The sequence below is a fragment of the Alligator sinensis genome, unplaced genomic scaffold, assembly GCF_000455745.1.
Source record: "Alligator sinensis unplaced genomic scaffold, ASM45574v1 scaffold265_1, whole genome shotgun sequence".
In the NCBI taxonomy this organism is placed as follows: Eukaryota; Metazoa; Chordata; order Crocodylia; family Alligatoridae; genus Alligator; species Alligator sinensis.
The window spans coordinates 496,789-509,281 of record NW_005842961.1 but is presented as its reverse complement, the minus strand read 5'-3'; the positions used below and the strand labels follow the sequence as shown (position 1 = coordinate 509,281).

At 57.6% G+C, this 12,493-nt stretch overlaps 2 pseudogenes; both read left to right on the top strand.

Annotated features, from left to right (window-relative positions):
• The window catches only part of LOC102386299, a 5,631-nt pseudogene extending 2,333 nt beyond the window's left edge, over positions 1-3,298 (top strand).
• A 3,262-nt stretch (positions 3,299-6,560) lies between these two features.
• Positions 6,561-9,460, top strand: LOC102385805 (annotated as a pseudogene).
• Positions 9,461-12,493: the final 3,033 nt, after the last annotated feature.

Sequence of the window (12,493 nt, the reverse complement as noted above, 5' to 3'; positions counted from 1 at the left end):
CTCGTCCAAGTTGCTGATGAAGATGTTAAACAGTGCGGGCCTGAGGACCGAGCCCTGGGGTACCCCACTGCTCACATCTCGCCAGGTTGAGTACGACCCTTCCACCACTACTCTCTGGGTGCGCCCCCATCAGCCAGTTTTTTACCCATCCAACTGTGTAGGCATCAATGCCACAGTCGCTTAATTTATTAATGAGGATGGGGTGGGAGACAGTGTCAAAGGCCCTCTTAAAGTCTAGAAAGCCTACGTCCACGGCAACACCATCATCCAAGGGTTTAGTTACCTGGTCATAAAAGGCAATCAGGTTGGTCTGGCAGGACCTGCCTTTGATGAACCCATGCTGGTTGCCCCTGAGCATGATCTCCCCTGCTGGCCCCCCGCAGATGTGCTCCTTGATGATTCTCTCCATAAGAGTCACTTTGTTTGTAGCCAGAAGCCACCGCGAGGATGTGGCTGTTCCTGGCGGCCCTGCTGGCGCTGTACATCCTGCGTCGATGGTACCAGGAGCGGCAGACGGTCGGGAACCTCCCGGACAAACACGTCTTCATCACGGGCTGCGACTCCGGCTTCGGGCACCTGCTGGCCCAGCAGCTGGCGGGGTGCTGGCGGCGTGTCTGAGGGACCAGGGGGCCGAGCGGCTGCAGCAGGTGACGTCGGGGAGGCTGCAGACGGTGATCCTGGATGTCACCTGCTCCGACAGCATCGCTGCAGCCACTGCCTGGGTGAAGGGGCACGTGGGGGACCGAGGTGAGGCCTGGCGCTGCCTGTGCTCCGCGGTGGGGATTCTGGGCTGGTCCCCATGCAGCCAAACCCTGATCCCGGCTCCCTGCCCAGTGCCTCCTTGAACATAAGAGCATGAAACGCCCGCGTGGCACTGCCCAGAGGTCCCCGCAGCCCAGACTCTGCTCTTTCCAGGGGCAAAGGCAGACCATAAAGGAGGGGGCAGGTGGAGAGAGATGCTGTATTTACTCAGGGCCCTTCAAACTACTCTGCTCCCTGCCTGTCTGCCTCACTGTGGCCCATCCCCAGAGCCCACGTGACCCTCACAGGGGGCTGCTGTCCTAACCGTCACACTCATCCCTGGGGAGCTCTCACCATGGTAAAGAGCAGGTCCCCACTGACCTCCCTCTGCCTCTTCAGTTTCCTGCAGCCTCTCACGTCCATGGCCCTTGGTTGCTGCCTGTGGACCCTCTCCAGGCCCCAACCCCTGCCTGCCCTTCTCTGCCCCTTGTCAGCTCCAGCAGAGGCTCAGGCTGCAGAACGGGAGAGGTTGGGACCAACCTTCCTCTGCCCAGGACAGTTCTTCCTGGGAAGGGGGCTGGATCGAGGAAATCTGCTCTTGAATCAAAACCGGACTCTCAGCATGTGGCAGTCAGGGCAGGAAGGGTTTGTTCTCCTCACCAGAGAGCGCAGGGGAGGTGCAGGGCAAGAACTGAGCCATGGAGCTCATGCTCTGGGAGCAGAATCGGGCCAGGTAAGGAGCCAGGCCAAACCTCCCATGCTGTACCCTCCGCAGGGCTCTGGGGCCTGGTGAACAATGCTGGCATCGGGGTCCCCATAGCCCCCAACGAGTGGCTGAGCAAAGCTGACTTTGTCAAGGTGCTGGATGTAAACCTGATTGGGCTGATCGAGGTGACGCTGAGCCTGCTGCCCCTGGTGCGCAGAGCCCGGGGCCGCGTCGTCAACGTGGCCAGCGCAGTGGGCCGACTCTCCGTGATGGGAGGTGGCTACTGCCCTGCCAAGTACGGTGTGGAGGCCTTCTCCGACAGCCTGAGGTACCCAGGTCCAGTCCCCGTGTCCCGCGTTCTCTCCTGGGCCCTGCCGGGTCCTGGCATCTCCACTTGGCCTCCGCAGACACCCGCCCTGCAATCTCCAGGATGCTGGGTGCCTGGGAGGCAATGGCCGTGCTTCCGCCCCATGTTCACCCTGCCGTTTGCATTCTAGGCGCGAGATCCATGCTTTTGGAGTCAAGGTCTCCATCATTGAGCTGGGTGCCTTCCGCACACCCATTTTAGAGACCCAGTATATCCAGAAGGGCCTGGAGCAGGTGTGGAGCCGTGCCCCCACGGAGGTCAAGGAGGCCTATGGGCAGCATTACTTTGACTACTGTGAGTCCGAGGGGCAGGTGCCGGGGGCTGGGGTGTGAATGTGATGGCTTTAGGGGCTGAAACCTTGTGGGGGGGATCTTTGCTGGGGCAGGGCAGGGACCAGTCTTGGGAATGGACTGATGGGAGACCCCACCCCGCATGGCCACTGTGCCCAGCCATGACAATGGAAGCTGAGCCAATGCCCCAGCCTGGCCTACGCATCCTTTGCCCATGCAAAGTCCAGTGAAAGCCAGGGCTGTGTTCACACTGCCATCCATGTGCACACCGGGTGTACTGCCGCTGCCCCTTGGGTGGTGCAGAATGGGGCTTGCGCAGTTGTGTGTGCATCCTCAGCCCTGCCCTGTCCAAGCCAACGACACTGGCTCTACTGGAGGGGCAGGAGGGTCCAGCACCATTCCCTGTTGTCATGATGGCACCCTGATTGTCCTACTGTGCGCCTCCGCTGGTTGCTCCCATGACCCAGCCCAGCCTGGCTGCTCACTGCTGGATTTCCCTCTGCACAGACATTGAGAACATCCAGAAGATCTTCTCTTCAGCTGGCCCCAACCTCCACCTGGTCACCGACGCCATGGAGCACGCGCTAACACCCGACCCCCCCCCCCCCCGCTACTCCTGCGGCTGGGACGCCAAGCTCTTCTACCTCCCTGTCTCCTACCTGCCGACCTCGTGGGCAGACCTCGTGTTGACCCGCAATCAGTCTCAACCTGCCCAAGGTGTCTAGGCAGTGACATCCCTGGAGCTGGAGCTGGAGCTGGAGCTGGAGCTGGAGCTGTGCTGTGGAGATGCTCTGGCTGGAACGTCAGCATCCTCATGTCATGCTTTGGCACGGGCAGGATTCTTTGTTGCCCTCAGCCAGGCGGCAGCACGGCTCAGCTTTGGAAGGGAGCCCCAGACAGTAGCAGATCACACCTCTGAGCACATAGCTAGAAGCTTTTCAAGGGTGAAGGGCAGTGGGGAAGGAGTCACAGGGGTTCTTATCACTCACCGTTATGTGGCTCGGCTGGTGGGAGAGGTTGTTGCAAAGAGCCTGGTATCTTGGATATCTGTCCTGCGCCTTGGATCCAACATGCAGCCTGTTCTGCGCCTTGCTCAATTATTAACGTTCCAGCAAAGCACAAGAGAAGCCGAGGGGGGATGGGGTAGATGCTGTTTTTGCTGTAACAAATAAAAAATGATGATAGACCAAAATGCCAGTGACTGGGGAGTGGTGGCCATGTTTTCCTGGAGGATCTGAATACCAATCTGTGCTTCCAGCTTGACCTCAAAGTGGCACTGGAAGCTACCCCCACCAGAGCCACCACCTCTCCGGGAAGCCTGTTCCAATGTTTGACACCCCCCAGAGTCACAAAGTCCCTTCTCATGCTCAGCCTCAGTTTCTCCTGCTGCAGCTTAAATCAGAGTATGAGGATTGGAAGACACATCAGGAGGTCATCTAGCCCAGCATTTCTCAATCCATGGGTCGCAACCCAAAAGAGGGTCACAAGAATATATGAAAGGGTCATGAACAAACTTTAAAAATGGATTCTCCTGTAAAGAAGAAAAACATGGGAAACCATGGCTTTTCCCTTGCAGGCTGGCAGAGTTCCAGCTTGCAAGGGGCTGCTTGGGGTCCCCATGCCCCCCACCTCTCCACACGCCCACCCCCTGCCCCACACTGTGGGGCTGGAGCCTGGGGGCAGCAGGTTGGGAGTGAGGGGCACTGGGCCGGGACCGGCCACTGATGTTTACAAATGGGTCCTGGTACAAAAAAGGTTGAGAACCGCTGTTCTAGTCCAACCCCTTGCCCAAAGCAGGACCAGCTCGACTTATATCATGCCAGCCGGCCGGGATGATATAGTTAGGCAGGTCAGTCTGAAGTCAGGCAGAAGCTGGAGTCCATCTACCCTGCCTTCTACTTCTCCGTGTTAGATCCCTCCTTTCCCTGTTTGCTCCTGGGATCTCAAACAGCCACAGAGCTGCGCCCTCCAGACTCCAGGCCAGTGCTTTAGGAGGTCACTGCAGCACCCTGCCATCACGAGGGCATCCTTTCTGGAGTCTGTGAGCCCCTCCCAGGCCAGAGCACCATGTGGCTGTAAGCAGGCACCCCAGCTTATTATGCAAAGCACGGGTGCCGGCAGGTGGGAGAAAGCAGGGAGTTACTGGCAAGTCTCCACCTGCCCTGTGCTGCCAGCAAGAGCAAAGCTTTTCCAACGCTGCCACCCAGGCAAGCGCTTGCTGCACCCACGCTGTGGACAGCCAGGAGAGAGGAAACCCAGGGTCCTAACGAGTTGATGGGGTGATATGATGCTTAAGGCCACTGCTCCTTATCCTGTCCTGCACAGCCACAGAGAAAAGTCGATCTCCACCCATCCTCTTTGCTATCGCCCTTCAGAGATTTGCAGACTGATCAAATCCCCACTCAGTCTTCTCTTCTCTGCACTAAATACCCCCAGCTCTTTCAGTTCTGACTCACAGACCCCTGATCACTTTTGTGCTGGACTCTTTCCAGACTATTCACATCCTTCTTGAAGTGTGGGACCCAAGGGCTCCAAGGGAGGCCTCACGGGTGCTGAACAGAGCAGATAAGCTATAGGAGCATGGAATAGCTGCGCTGGGATATTTACTCAAGATTAAGGGCTGGCTCATAGCACGTTACCTGGCGTGGATTCATGCAGTGAGCATGTGCATGTGTGGCGTGCCTCAAGGGCGCACACAGAGATCCCAGCACGGTCTGGCAACTGCACCCACCTCTGCTCTCTGGCTCAGCCCCGGGGACAGCCAAACAGAACAGCTCTCTTCTAAGCCAAGCCAGCAAAAGCCTGGGACACACGTGGCTTAGGGCTCCCTGCAGGAGATAACGGCCTAGGCCAGGATGCACAGGCAGCAGGACAGGCAGCACCCACCTCCCCATGGGAAAGCAGAGGTGGAAGGTGCAGGGAAGAGCTGCAGGACCTGTCTGTTTTCAGCCCATCTCTGGGCCTTGACGCTGATCCCATCCCTGGGGCTGCGAGCATGAGAAAACAAATACAGCCAGGCTTCCCAGCTGGGAGTTGGAGCTAGCAGAGGATTGGAAGCTCAGGCAGAAGCTCGCCTCTTGCTCTGCGCCATACATATCCCCAGCCCTTAGCCAAGTCTATGACCTCTGCCTCCTTCCCTTGCTAAGGGAGCTCTCCGTTCTCTCCCAGCTGCTGCTCCTGGCTCCTGCCACCTGCCGCTGAACAGGATGGCTAGACGGGACCAACCTCCAAGCTGCACTGATGCCTCATGTGCAAGTAGGACTCCCCTTCACACTTGTCTGATGAGAGGCTGGACATTGGGCCCCACGTTGTCTCAAGGGCTGCAGACACACGGATGTCCATACCAACGTGCCACTCACCAGCCAAACTGGCCTCCTTAGGGCTGAGCACATCACTCCCCAGCCTCTCCTGGCTGTGACCCAGGGGATCTGACACCCCCAGTGTGATCTGATCGTTTTAGGCAAGGGTCTGCAGGCTCTGGATTTCCTACCATCTCATTAGGGTCCTGGGTTTCCTCTCCTGGCTGTGTGCACCAGCACTTTTCTGGGTGGCAGTACTGCTCTTACTGGCAGCACTGCCAGTAAGAGCTGGTGCTTTGCCCGTCTGCACCACGTGAGATGCCTGCTTACAGCTGCGCGGTGCTCAGACCTGGGAGGGGCTCGCCAACTCCTGAAGCGTGATGGCAGGGTGCTGCGGTGACCTCCTAGAGCAGCGGTTCTCAACCTTTTTGTACCAGGGCCCATTTCTAAACATCAATGGCCAGTCCCGACCGGGTGCACCTCACTCCTGATCCACTGACCCCAGGCCCCAGCCCTGCAGTGTGTGGGATGGGGTGGGGGGGGCCCAAGCAGCCACTTGCAGGCTACAACTCTGCCAGCCTGCAAGGGAAAAGCCACGGTTTCCCATGTTTTTCTCCTTTAAAGGAGAATCCATTAAAAAAATGTGTTTGCGACCCTTTCATATATTCTTGCAACTAACTTTGGGGTCACGACCTACAGGTTGAGAAACACTGTCCTACAGCACTGGCCTGGAGTCTGTAGGGGGTGGGCTGAGTTTGAGAGCCCAGGAGCAAGCAGGGAAAGGAGGGATCCATGGGCAACTGGTGCTCCCCGAGTCTGGGGGGGCACCCGCGCCCCCTCTACACGTTGCCTATGGAGGGATCTAATACGGAGAAGCAGAAGGCAGGGTAGACAGATCAGGCAGCAATTACAGCAGAGCCGCACAGTCAGGCTGGCAGGGAAGGGTAGCCTCTTCTAGTCCAACCCCTTGCTCAAGGCAGGACCAGCCCCATCCAACCATCCTATGCATATGTTTGCCTCCACTGCTCTCACCACTGCAAAACCAGCCCCCTTGCACAATATGAGGCGCAATGCCAGGAAACACCCAACTCACTCCACCTTGCCACACAGGAAGCAGGGGCGAACTGAGGCTCAACTTCTAACCCTCCAGGAAATGAAGAGGTTGAACAGTGGCCTTGACTGGCCAAGCAGTTTCTATATGGCCCTGAAACAGCTCTCTAAAAAGACACCCAGCTATATGAACAGGATGACCCCTGTACGCCTTCAGATGTTCTTCCCAGCCCTCATTCCCTGCTATTCACAGGCTGTGACTCACCCAGAGGAGGTTGCAACACTCAGAAGCCCAACAATGGAGCGAGATTAGATACAGAGGGAAAACCAGAACTTTCACGTAAAGCCTGAATCACTTTGTTCACAGGCAAAAGCTGCCCACAAGGATGTGGCTGTACCTGGCGGCCCTGCTGGTGCTATACATCCTGCGCCGATGGCACCGGGAGCGGCAGACGGTTGGGAACCTCCCGGACAAACACGTCTTCATCACGGGCTGCGACTCCGGCTTCGGGCACCTGCTGGCCAAGCAGCTGGACGGGCGGGGGCTGCGGGTGCTGGCGGCGTGTCCGCCGGAGCAGGGGGCCGAGCGGCTGCGGCACGGCGGACGGTGATCCTGGATGTCACCTGCTCCGACAGCATTGCTGCAGCCACTGCCTGGGTGAAGGGGCACGTGGGGGACCGAGGTGAGGCCTGGCGCTGCCCTCTGCTCCGTGGTGGAGGCTGGCTCCGGGCTGGCCCATCCAGCCGAGGCGTGATCTCAGCTCCCTGCCCAGTAGCTCCATGGCCCTGGTAGACGTGGGCTGCAGCACCAGTGGGGCCAGTCAAATGCTGAGATGATGCATGTCCAGCAACTCCCTGAGCATGAGAACAGCCCAGTGTCTGCCCCATTACACCCAGCACAGAGCAGATGCTAGAGGGAAAAGACCGAACTGTCTTCCCGGGCAAAGGGAAGTTGGTCCCAGCCTCTCCCCTTGTGCAGCCCGGGCCTCTGCTGGAGCTGACAAGGGGCAGGGAAGGGCAGGCAGGCTGCTCGGGGCAGGGAGAGCAACGACTAAGGGCTTCTGAGCCTGGGGAGCAGGGGGCAGAGGGGGACATGAGAGAGGCTGCAGGACACTGAATGGGGAGGGGAGGTCATTGGAGATCTGCTCTTTACCGTCTCTGGGGGCAAGGACGGTAGGAGGGAGCACGTCTGAAGCGAAGAGGAAGAAGCTCCTCTGTCCAGTGAGCCACACTGGCACAGGTGCTGTAGAGGCCGGTTGAGCAGGTTCCCAAGGGGATAAGACACATTCTGCAGGAGAGCTCCATGGAGGGGGGTGATCCTGGACAGTCAGGGTAACAGCCCTCACATGAGGGTTTCCTGGGCTTCTGGAAGGGACAAGGGGACAGCCAGAGCAAGGTCCAAGCCCTCAGGTGCTGGGACAGGGCTGGGAGTGGGGAGCAAGCCAGCCCAGAGGTCTCAGGGTCTCCCCTCTGCAGGGCTCTGGGGCCTGGTGAACAATGCCGGCATCGGGGTCCCCGCAGCCCCCAACGAGTGGCTGCGCAAGGCCGACTTCGTCAAAGTGCTGGACGTGAACCTGGTGGGGCCGATCGAGGTGACGCTGAGCCTGCTGCCCCTGGTGCGCAGAGCCCGGGGCCGTGTCGTCAACGTGGCCAGCACAGCGGGCCGACTCTCCGTGATGGGAGGTGGCTACTGCCTCGCCAAGTACGGTGTGGAGGCCTTCTCCGACAGCCTGAGGTACGTGGGCTGCAGCCCCCGTGGTCTGTGTCCTCTCCTGATGTTTTCCTCCGCTCCCTGCTCCTGCTGCGCCAGGCGCTCCCTGTCCTGCATGCACAGGCTCCTCACATGGGGCGCCACAGACACAGGGCCAAAGCAGAAGCAGCGCCCCTGCCCCTGTGCTCGGCGACTCCCAGCTGAGGGATCCTTGCTGGCACTGGGAGCCCCAGTGACTCCCCATAGCCTCCTCACGAGGGCCCGCGGGGCTGACGGTGGTGGGAAAGCTGCAGTAGTGCAATATCCCATTGCAAGCCCGTGCTTCTGCCCCGGATTCACCCCATCGGGTCCATTCCAGGCGTGAGCTCCACAACTTTGGCGTCAAGGTCTCCATCATCGAGCCAGGCGGCTTCCAAACCCCGCTCGTAAATACGCAGAGCCTGCAGGAGGCGTGGAGCCGTGCCCCCGCCGAGATCAAAGAGGCCTACGGGCAGCAGTTCTTTGAAACCTGTGAGTCTGAGGGGCCGGTCCCTGGCACCGGGGTGTGAAGGCAATGGTGGTGCAGCTGGGTATCTTTGAGGGGGATCATTGCTGAGCAAGGGCATGGAACAGCACAAGAAACCCATATCCCAAGGGGCCCCAGGCCCACATGCGTAGAGCCCGGCCATAGCGGGGGTGCGTGGGGCTGTGGCCTCAGGGCAACAGGTTGCGGGCTCAGGTCTGGAGCAGGATCAGAGCCCAGATTCCCCAGCTGGGCAGAGTCCCACTGGTAGTTGGTGGAGCAGGACAGTCCAGCTGCTGTCCTGCTGTCATAACAGCTCCCAGGTCATCCCCATGGCCCTCGCGCTGTTTGTTCCTATGTCGCAGCCCAGCCAGGCTGCTCACAACTGGATTGTCCTCTGCACAGATGTTGAGCGGGTCCAAAAGTTCCTCACCTGGACCAGCAGCAACCTCCGCCTGGTCACCGATGCCATGGACCACGCGCTGACGGCCCAGCACCCCCGCACCCGCTACTCCTGCGGCTGGGACGCCAAGCTCTTCTACCTCCCCGTCTCCTACCTGCCGACCTCATGGGCAGACTTCATTCTGACCTCGTCCAGGCACAAGCCTGCCCAGGGCATCTAGGCAGCAATGTGCCCATGGACCGGGGGGGCTGCAGCCTTCTGGCACCTGGTGAAAGGCTCTTGATTCAACACTTCAATCCAGTTGTGGGTTCAGCACCCCAATTGTGCAACTTTTCTCATCTCTAATAAATGAACTCGCAATCTTCCTGCCAGGGGGATGTTGCTTGATTGAATTCAGTGGCTTGGGCTTTAGCAGGTGTCTTCAGCAATCAATGACATGCAGTAGGGTGGGGTGGGTGGAAAGAGGTGGGAGGTTTCTGTGTGGGCACAGGGTCCTTTTTCTCCACATGTTGCAGCTTCTTTTGGGTGCTGCCAGCTTAGCTACTTTACAGAAATGTAAGAGAAGTGGGTGAGGTGTCTCCTGAATGGGGAACATTGCACAGATGTTCGCAGCATAAGAAAGAAATAAAACGACAGACAATTGCAGGTTGGTGACTGCAATGACAAACTGCGTCGGATGGTCCATATCCTCTCTAGAGGAGTCAGGGGCACGGCACTTTCACAGCAGTAGTGCTGATCATAGAAATGTTAGAGAAGCATAACTAGAAGGGAGCTCCAGAGGTCCCATCTAGTCCAATCCCCTGCCTGATGCAGGATCGGCCCTGTCCAAACCAGTCCAGACAAAATGGGCATCTAAACTCTTCAGAAAACTATCATCCACCCTGACACAGCATCAGACATCGCACCCGACCCTGCCACAAGGGAAGCAGGGGGACCACGGCAGCCAATGTCCTGCCACTCTAGAGGCTGTTAATAGACACTCGAGAGATCCCAGGTAGAGGCCGTGCCCCCTGCAACAGGAAGGCAACCCCCCCCAGTCCGTACCAATCTGACCGAGAGGTAAAATTCCTTCCTGACCCCAAGGCAGACAAGGTTCCTTGGGTGAATTTGATATCTTTTATTAGACCAACCCAAATGGTTGGAGAATAGTTATTAAGCAAGCTTTCTGGTTCAAAAACCCTTTGTCAGGCTAAGGAAGCTTCAGCAGTTGGTGTGTCTGACCCCAATGCAGTGTTGGTTTGACCCTGAGCCAAGCGGCAAGACCCTCTAGCCAGGACCCTCCGGTGTCGGTCCCAGCAGCAACCATGGCACAGCCTAGTCAAAATCCCGTTGCTGATATCTGATGGGGTGTTGTGCCCTTTGATGAAAAGTCACTGAAGGTGGAAAGGCAAGTAAGGCGATGTTAGGGCATGCCAAAAGTCAGAGACTCACACTCAGACTCCCTCGGGATCTGCCCTGGGACCCATCAGCCGCCTCGCAGTCAGCCATGGAGGGGACTGTGAAGGGCCAGTAGGGGGATCTCCTGTGTTGAGCCTCCCACCTCACTACGCCCGTCCACCTGCCAGACTCCACGTGTCTCCCCAGGGGTGCCTAAGCCCTAGCAGACCCCCTTTCGAGCCCCACCATAGAGTCTGGGGGGTAATGTGCTGCCACCACCCTGAGAGGGGACCTTCTAAGTTCTGTGTCCTCGGGGAAACACAGGCCTAATAGTCCTATGGGTACTCAACCCAATCCAAGCACTTGGGGCTCCTCCCCGAGTCAGGGGCCAAAAAGGATAGTCTCCCTTAATCCATAGACCTAAGAGGCCTCCTAGGCATAAATAAACCCATGCCTCAATAAGTCTTCTACACCAGTCACAAAGGGGAACTTTATTGGTTACAAAGGGTAGGGTTAGACTAGGGTAAGAGGTAGAGCAATATCAAGGGATTACCATTGAGCAAAACAGTCTGGCTGAGGTAGCCGTTTGATATGCAAATGCATCACTGGGAGCTGACTAGCTCTCTAGAAACACTCACGAGTATCATCCAGAAGATGATAGAGATCTGGCTCGGAGATTTCCAGGGAGAGTACGTTTCAGTTGGATCAGACTCTCTCCCTGTGTCCTGATGCTTGTGCCATGCTGGAAAAATGGCTTCTCTTCTCCTTCTTCTTGGACCAGCTCTTATCTAGCCTTTCTGACCTCAGCAGCCCAGTCCAATAGAAGCCAGCAGTGTTGGCAACTAGCCAACCAATTTAAAAAGCATCACTGGTTACCTGGGCAGAGGAGCAGGGGCTTTTCCCTCCCCCACTCAGGTGACCAGAGGGACTCGGCACCAGGCTATTGTCACTTAGGCAGGGAGGAAAATCCCCTCTCCCTCAGGAATTCAACCCCAGTGTCCCAAGCTGGCCAGGACAGGTCTCTGGAGAGAGACACAGATGGTGGCATTTCTGCATGGAAAGGCAAGTAAGGCGATGTTAGGGCATGCCAAAAGTCAGAGACTCACACTCAGACTCCCTCTGGATCTGCCCTGGGACCCCACCTCCAGTGCAGATGTGCTGAGTTGTGATCTCGGTGCACGTGCACGCAGCTCCGTGCACACGTGCAGAGCTGGGTGATGCCTGGATGTGGCTTCTGGCTCAGATTTTATGTTGGAGCCTCCGCCCCTGCTGTCCTGTTTTCATTTGGGAACTTCAGCCTGGGAGCGGTGTCAGGAGCTCCTCCCTAGCTCCTGGCTCTGGAACCAGGCACCTCATTAAACATCTTGGTAAGTCAATCTGCTGATTTGCAGAAACAATATCGCTCCCCCACCCTCTGCCTGGTGACAGGAGCCACACAGGAGCCAAGACACCTAACCAGGGCTTCCTTTAGCTCTCTGCTGAATAGGGGTCTAGCAGGTGCTACCTGGACCTGTCTCTGTTTCCAAGTGGCTGTCACCAAGCTGCTGACCACCGCAGAGCTTCCCTTGGGCAGCCCTGGTCCAAGACATTTGCCAAATGCAAACACAATTCCAAGGAAAAGTTTGGGAGCTTTGATTCATAGCCTTGTTGCTACCCACTGCAGCTTCTTAATTAGGTCACCCTGGCTCAGGCCCAGATGGGTGAGAGGTATTCAATACTCACCCCCTGTAAGTCAGTGCTAAGTTCCCTCGGGCCTTTCACAGGTTTTATAACCTTGTATGGCCTTCATTGGTCTTATGGACAATGTTACTGGGACTTCTCAGAGCCCTTCGTCATATGGCTTGTATTACGTTCTGTGCTGTATGCTGGGGCTGTTCACCTGGGCATGGAGCCCATGAGGAGTTAATTGCAGGCTTCCAGCTCCTGTCCAGCTATGCTCCCCCCATAGCTCTGTTTGCAACACCAGCTGGGATCACTGGGTTTCATAGTTTCATAGTAGCTAGGGGCAGGAGGGACCTGAACAGATCATCTAGCCTGACCCCCTGCC